Source organism: Crotalus tigris, unplaced genomic scaffold, assembly GCF_016545835.1.
Source record: "Crotalus tigris isolate CLP2741 ecotype Arizona unplaced genomic scaffold, ASM1654583v1 scf7180000017605.3043972, whole genome shotgun sequence".
Lineage (NCBI taxonomy): Eukaryota > Metazoa > Chordata > Lepidosauria > Squamata > Viperidae > Crotalus > Crotalus tigris.
In genome coordinates this window covers 927,667-936,111 of record NW_024096508.1, presented here as the reverse complement: position 1 = coordinate 936,111, position 8,445 = coordinate 927,667, and positions in this window count along the sequence as shown.

The window sequence follows — 8,445 nt, the reverse complement described above, 5'->3', positions numbered from 1 at the left end:
GCTGACATCTAGGCCTCTCACTTTCTATCAACACCTATTGGGGCTGGCCATGGATATTTCCTCCTAGGTGTTCTTTGGTGCTCTGAGCTTGGCTTTTCCATCCAGTTGTACAATTTATTGGAGGTTTGTATCTGATACTGGTAGGCAGGGCATAATCTCTTCTAATGATTTCTAATGATTTTCCTCTTGGATATAAAATTATTTTATTTGATTGCACTTGGGTGCACTTGGGTGCATTTTTATTGTTTTTCCTTTTTCCTTTCTCATAGTCAGCTGCTGTTGGCAGCTACATTCAACTACTAAAATCTCTGCAAGTTCCTCTAAGGGAGACAGTCATCTAATTAGAAGTAGAAGATACTGGTTTACAGGTCACCTGTGGGCATGTTACTGATGGGTCTCTAAAGTTTGCATTGCTAGAGGTGCCTTTTACAGACAGGTAGCTCAGGAATGTATCAGAAATGTGTCAGGGTGATGCTGACTGTAGTGGCAGGTTCTGATACTGGAGAGGAAATGGTGAGTGATGCTAGAATAAAGCCAGTTAGCAAAGCTTTATTAAATAATTATAAGTGTTTAACATAGGAGATATCCTTCCCTAGACAGCTCTGTTTTGCACAAGAGGCCACAGGAAAGGTCAGCCATGACATGCGTGCTCACTGCTTGAATTGCTTTTGGAAAAATAACTCAGATTTTAGATGCATAATTTAGGCACTAGCAGAAGGAGGTTACATATTAGGAAAGATTAGCTATATTGTTAAGAGTCCAGTAGGTATTGGGCACCTAATTAAGCCAAAAGCAAGAAATAGTAACTGAACTGAAGTCAGAATAGGGAGTTTGTTATCATGCAGCTTGTGTAGTATAAAATAAAGAAATGGCATACCAGACTGGAAAGCAACTAGGAAGAGACTAGCTTGTTTAAGCAAGTCTCCGAATACTAATTCTAAATATAGTTCAGTTGAAAGTTTTTGCTGATATTTTAGTTTTGAAATTGCAAGCTTTAATTGGTAAATGTATAAAATTGTCATTTCGTCACAATATTCCCAACACCAAGGGAAGTTTTTGTGCTTAAATTAGCATTCATGAGTGTCACACTGGGGTTCTAGGATTTAGAAATGGCCAGGCTAAACCTGACAAATCAATTTAATCCATTCCCCTCACAGAATTGGAAGGTAACTCACATGCCATCTAACCCTACCCCCAGCTCAGTTCAAGATCTGCTACAGCATTTCAGATGGATGACAATCCAACCTCTATCGGAAGTTCTCCAATAAAAAGAGCTGTATCACTTCACGAGGCAACCTATACTGCTGGTTGAAAAGCTTTTATGGTCAGGAAAGTCCTAATATCTTTACCTGAATTTATTTCCTTGCAAATTCCATTGGTTCTGATTTTGCCTTCCGAGAGCCAGCTTGATCTAATGGTTAAGACACCAGACTAGGAAGAGTTCTAATCCCACCTTAGCCATGAAAGCCAGCTGGGTGATCTTGGGCCACTCAATCTCCCTCTCAGCCCAATTCAACTCACCAGGTTGTTGTTATGGGGAAAATAAAAAGAAGGCGTGTCAAATGCATCAGCCATCTTGAGTTATTGGTAAAAATGATAACAGTAGGAAACAAATTAATAAATAAAAATAAATACAAGAGAGCAAATTCACTCTTTTATTTTATACAAGAATGCATTAGATTTCTAAAGACGGCTATCATATCTTTCATAAATCTTCTCTTCTGCAGGCTAAACATACCATTCTTTTAACTATTCCTCATAGGACTTGGGTTTCCAGTCCTCTCATCTGTTAAGCTTCTCCTTGGCAAGCTGGACAGATCCAGATAAACAAGAATAGGAAGATACAAAAACTTCTGATTTATTATAGAAACGCTAAGAAGCCATTATGAAAGAATTCCAGTGGCTGCCGTAAATCAAATGTGTAATTCTATTTGTACTGCAATCCATGTTCATATCCTTGTACTTCATTCTTTCTAAAGAACAGAGGCTTCTGAAGGCGGTCTTCTTCCATCTTAACTTTTTTTTTCATTCCCCATTATAGATGCACCTGATTAAAAGACTAAAAGTAACTCTGTTCTGTTAGGAAGGGGCAGTTCCATCATATTGGTAATCACCAAATCTGGCATCAGTTTGCTTGCTTTTGATCATGTGAAAGTTACTATCACTTCATCACTTCGATAGCTTTCTTTCAAAATATCTCCAATTTGCTGATTTTTTTTTAAAGATTATTCCTAGAAATGATACAGAATTCCAATGGAGCCCAACCAAGGCAGACTAGAATGGGACAGTTGTTTTCCATGATCTGGACTCCATGCTCTTCCTATTTTCCAAAATAATATTTATCTTTTCAGCAGCTGGATCACACCCTTGGTTCATATTTATTTATTTATTTATTTATTTATTTATTTATTTATTTATGAGACTTATATACCACTTTACGTGCAAGCACTCTCTAAGCGGTATACACCAGTAAGCAATGTATATATATATTTTACATTGCCCCCAACAATCTGGGTCCTCATTTTACCTACCTCGGAAGGATGGAAGGCTGAGTCAACCTTGAGCCGGTGAGATTTGAACCGCTGACCTGCTGAACACAGTCAGCTAAAGTAGCCTGTAGTACTGCACTCTAACTGCTGCGCCACCTTCAGTTGTGATCTATTAGAACACCCAGTTCTTTTTCACAGGTATTACCACTGAATTAAATCTCACCTGTCTCATATTTATGCCTTTTATTATTTTACTCTCTAGATGTAGGACTTCATATTTCTCTTTCTATGGCCACATATTTGCAGGATTCGGAGATAGTGAGTTTCTAAAGTCCTTTACTTTCCTTACCATACAGTTTTATATTACTGTAATTCATTCAGACCATACAGATTTAATCTGTATAACATCAGAAAAATGATTAGATCGTTGTACTTTCTTCTCTTCCCAATGGTTACTCTTTTCCCAAATATTCTTATTATTTTTAACAAACCTTTAAAAATAATCCTAATCCTTATAATCAAAACATTTTAAGAACTGCCACAGTTTCCAAGACCCTGGGGATAATTGTGGAAAGGCCAAGTACATCAGATCTGGAAAGAGAAAGGTGTTACCCATGTAATGTTCAGATCTTTAAATCTTTCAAATAAGGAGGTTATCTACATTCCACATATCTATAGTGGATGAATGATAGAAAATCCTTCAAAGTAAGTTTGAATGGTTAGTAGATAGAGGAATGGCAGAAAAGGATGTCAAAAGATTGCTACATTGGGGTATGGAAATAAAGGTAGAAGAAGGTGTGAGGCCATGGAAGGTATTGAGAATGAGGGTACAAGATTTCTTTGCAGAAATTTTTCATATGGTCCAAATGATGTAAATAATGTGAACCACAGACAATAGTATAAATATAAGCACAGAAAGATGACATAATGGAAGATCATGGAATCATAACGCTGGAAGGGACCTAGTCCCTAACTCCCCTGTCCAAGGCAGGAGTCCTTATACTATCTCACACAAATGGTTGTCCAATCTTTTCTTGAAAACCTCCAGTGATGGAGTACCCACAATTCTGGGAGGCAAGTTGTTCCAATTATTAATTGTTCTCATTGTCAGGAAATTCGTCCTTATTTTCTGATGGAATCTCCCTCTGATAGCTTCCATCTATTGCTTCTTGTCCTACCTTCTGGTGCTATGGAGAATAAGTTGATCCCCTCTTCTCTGTGACAGCCGTTCAAGTATTGGGGCTCCCCTAAGCCTTCTCTTTGCTAAGCTAAACATACCTAGTTCCCTTAGTCATTCAGCATATGACTTAGCCCCCAGACCCATTATCATTTTTGTTGCTCTTCTTTACTCTCTTTCTAGGGCCTCAGCATCTTTTTTTGCATTGTGGTGACCAGAACTAGATGCAGTGTTCCAAATGTGGTCTCACTAGTGCACTTCTCATGATCCTCATGCTATCCCTGTGTTCATGCAGCCTAGGATTGTGTTGGCTCTTTTGGCTGCTGCAGCATACTGCTGACTCATATTTAAGTGGTAGTCCATTAGGACACTTAGACAATAGAGAAGACTACAGTTCTTTAGATAAGAGACAAGCCAGCAATTTCACTTCAGTGAAAATGGAAGAAGCACAATTTTGTAATGCTGTATAACAAATCTCCCCAGTTTGATGCTCTTCAAAAGTGCTGGATTTCAATTTCCATGAGCCTCAGGCATCATGACCTTTGGCTGCACTGTTTTTGGCCACTGGCCAGAATTATTTAGATGGCACTGAGTTGGATCTGACTCATTATTACTTGGAAAAATGTTTACCCTCACCTCCCATCTCCAGAACTCATAGTGCTTACAGTTATTCTGTCTTTGCTTACCGTCCATCTATTTTATCTGCTGTCTTCCTTTTATTTCCTCAGGCTTGCCATGCATAATCCTTCTTCCTAGTTCATGTGCCCAAAGCATATGAGTTTTTGCTTGCTGATTATGGACTTAAGCATGAAGGGGGGGCAGTAATTTGATGAAGAATTGGTCGGTCGGTTGGTCGGTCGGTTAAGAACCAAACTCCAAATCCACGATCTTGGGAATAATAAATTCAAAGGATTCTATCTTATTTCATCTCTTGCTCCTTCTTAGCATCCTGCTTTCACAGTCATATATAATTACTAGAAATATCATTGTTTTAACCATTCTGCTCTTTGTTCCCATTTTCCGATTATGCGAAAAATGCAGATGGCAGAACACACCAATATGACTGCACAAAAAACTTGGTGAAGACTAGAAAATAGAAAAAGTCACTTGTAGGAGATGGAAAGAGGGTCAGGTCACCAAGGAACACTATGGCTAGTTTAAAGAAACTTTAGAGATGAAATCAGGAAAGCAAAACCACAGCAAGAGCTGATGTTAGCTAAGGATGCCAGGCATAACACAGACAGGTCCAAAAGTAATGGATAATTTCAATCTCGATTTCAATTGATGCTCCACCATCTCTTACAAATGGATCTCTTCATTTTTTCTGTTTCCCTCCCCCTCGCCCATTCCCAAGACTGTCCTCGATTAATCTTCTTGCTATTAGCCACCTGGAGTCATTTGTTTCAGATGGGAAGCCCTGTAAATAGAGTCAATAAAGACTTTTAAAGATATCTTCAAAAGAAAAAGAAAAGAATCAGTATGCTAGTATGTCAGCTAATTTATTCTTATCAAGCCCGCTCCCAAACCTTCCACCAAGAAGGTGAGGGGGCATCTAAGGGGAAATTTCCCTCTTTTGGAAACCAATAAAAATATATTTTATCTATGAATTTATCAGCAACTTCAGTCTCAGCAAATTTATTGGTATATACAGTAAAGGCCCAGGGGCAGGCAATGCAATAACAATATCAGAAATACTATTTATTTACTTATTTACCATTGACCATTACTGAAATGATTTTAACAACTATACTTAATGTAATTTCCTAGTATGCAGACCTGGGTCTCCACACCCACTTCTCACAGAACAATAGAAACATAACCTTGAAATTCAAGAATTTCTTAGAAAAAAATAAATGGCAATTCAGTCCCAGAAAAGGAGAGGGCATGGGAAAGAAACTCAAAATAACCCTACCTTGATTCTCTTTGGCATCAGTAGGGTACGGGCATGTTTGGGCCAGCTTTTAAGACGTCTTTGTTATATCCTGCAGGAATAAAGGTGAATTCCTGAATTCCTTGCTCTGCCTGTTTCCTGATCAGGTCTACCCGAAGGGTTAACACTTCCTTTCTTCTTCCTCTTTCTCCCTCCTCACCAAAAGTTTTTCATAAGAGCTCAGTTTTTTGAAGAGCACATAGTTGCATTAATAAAGTTAAACAGCACTAAACTATTGAATTCAATGGAGATGAATCCCCAGTGTCCAATAAGGAGATGAGCTCAGAGTTAACCATTGGCTTCTCAGGCAACAGATGAAATGCAACAGAGCTTCAAAGACCAGAATATACTAAACTAATCCTTCCTTCTCCCTTGCAAATTGTAATTTGCCTCAGCATAAAGTTTCAGGGAGAAGTTCTCCCTGTCTTCCAAGTTCCCTCCTTCTGAGTTAGACCACCAATCTTCTCTGCCTGTCCATCCAAGCAAGATTTTCCCTCCATCATGTGCATTAGTGTAGAGTCCCACATAGCTGGCAAGACCAAGGAAGCTGCAAGTCACAATTTCAGTACATACTTTAATGTACTGGAATAGGTCCCGAATCTTGGAAACTGTCGTAGAAATTTCCCAGGCTCAGTTATAGTGAATTAAGTTGGTGTCTCTTTAAGGCATTTTTCCTCTGATCCCTCACCCCTTGGGCCAAATTGCCTTCTCTGAGATTATCTTATGACTTATCTTATGACTTATCCCCAATTCTCCCACAGACTCACAAACCAGGTGACTTTCTGAACAGTTGAAACTTCCAACTTCTCCATATTGGCCAATCAACCAACCGTTCTAGAATTCTTCACCCAAAGTTTTGTGTTTCTCTTGTTTATGAGATACATTTTAGCAAAGAGGGTTTCTTAGTTTGCTGGTTCCAAACAACCTTCTTTTCTTCTTTCTCTCTTCCCATTTCTATCTCTCCCATGCCCCATCAGTGGGGAGGGTGGTTATGTTTCTGAACTTGCTCTCTGCATCCTCCCTAAAGCAGCTTCTTTTCCTTCCATTCTGTCCTGCTACAGTATATAATCTTTAAGAGCTAGTTAAATTGAACCCTGACATCAGCAGCTCTCTCAGGATGAGCAATCCAGCTCTTAGTTTTTATCTCCCCTGTCGTTTATTCATTTATTGGTGCCATGTGACTCGGGGCAGCTAAATAATAAACAATTTAACAAAACATATCGCTCCCAAAGCTGCTCATATACTTACTGATCAGCCCTTTAAAAATGGGGTCTTTTACATCAGGTCTGAATGACTGAGAAGAACCAGATCCTCCAAAACCTTACAAAAGACCAGCAGAGTCAGATCTCTCCAGATTGCAGGAGATATGCTGTTGCAGAGAACAGCTGCTGGAACAGAGAAGGCACTTCTCCCACTTTTCCTGGGTCTTTACGGTTTAGCTATTTATCTTATCAACGTAAATATTTTGTGCCTTGCCCCGTCTTTATTGAAACCACTGAATTAGATCTGTGCATCTCAAACTTTAGTGTTTTTGTCTTCTGGGAAATATGAGAGTCAAATTCTAACATGTCTGGTGATGATCAAGGTGAACAAGGGTGATCTTGAATTTGGTGAGCCAAATATTAAGAAAAAAATATATCCCAACAAGATCTCAACCCTTCAGTTTGGAATTGTCTTAACTAGGCAAGTCCCATGGACTCTTTATTCATGTAAAAGGTACACCATTAGCATCACAATATATTATTGTAACCCAACAGTGGGTTATAATATGCTCACCCTTAAGAAATAATATTTTAATAAAAAAGTGCAGAAAACAAATCCAGCCTTTTGGCTACATAACTCTACTATTACACTCATAATACAATACATTCTGTTTCTCAGTAATTGCCTTTTCTTTACTCAGTAATTGCCTTTTCTTTACTCATTCTGTGTCATAGAATTCATTTCTTTCTTTTTTCCTATGTTAAAAGAAAATAATTTGAAAAGAGAAGAGGGAGAGCAAAGATACACAATTGTGTATTTTTTTCTCCATTCTATTACCCACAATCACTTCCAGAATATGACATTTTGTTAATGAAAAAGTCAGCTATAAAACCAATTTAGGTGAGCCACTAGCTAGATTCGGGTTTTCTTGCACTTCAAGAAATACAAAAACCTGCAGAATCCTCATATCTTTCAGAATTGAGATGGCTCCAAAACTCCATCAGTACTTAAATTCTCAATCTGGGTTTCTCATCTAAGTTTCTAGATGCACCGCAGAAACAAAAGCGGTTGACAATGTTGAAGGTAAATATTATTGCCTTCCCTGTCACCAAGGAAAGAGGCCACTCCTACATTCCAGCAAGAGCCTCTCCAGAAATCATGGGAGAAGACAGCATTCCTTCCAATATCTTAAATGCTATGGTCGTTCTTCTCAAGAAGAGGCGGAAGCTTATCTTCCTCCTCAAATTGGGAAAAGTGGATAATCGGGATTCTGCCATATGTGTGGGTTTCCTCGAAGCATCTAGTTGCTCATACTTAATTATGGATCTAGTTACATATTTCCTAATCACTGCAAGCTCTATATCATTAAAAGTTTCAGGCGTATGTATGGAGGAGATCTGCTCTCAGTTGACTCTCAGAACTGTGTGGAAAACTAATTGGCCATTTGACCTGCTGGTCTTCTCCTCTGGGTGAACAGGCCCCAGCACTAAAATAGCTCCACTGGACAAGGCAAGAGCATCTTATTCTACTTAGAAATATTCGGCCTTTGATGTTCATCAGTGCTGCTTGACAAGATGGGCCAGGGCCATAGAAGAGTGATGAGAACCGAGCTGGAGAAAGACCAATTCCTTTCTAACCCACATCAC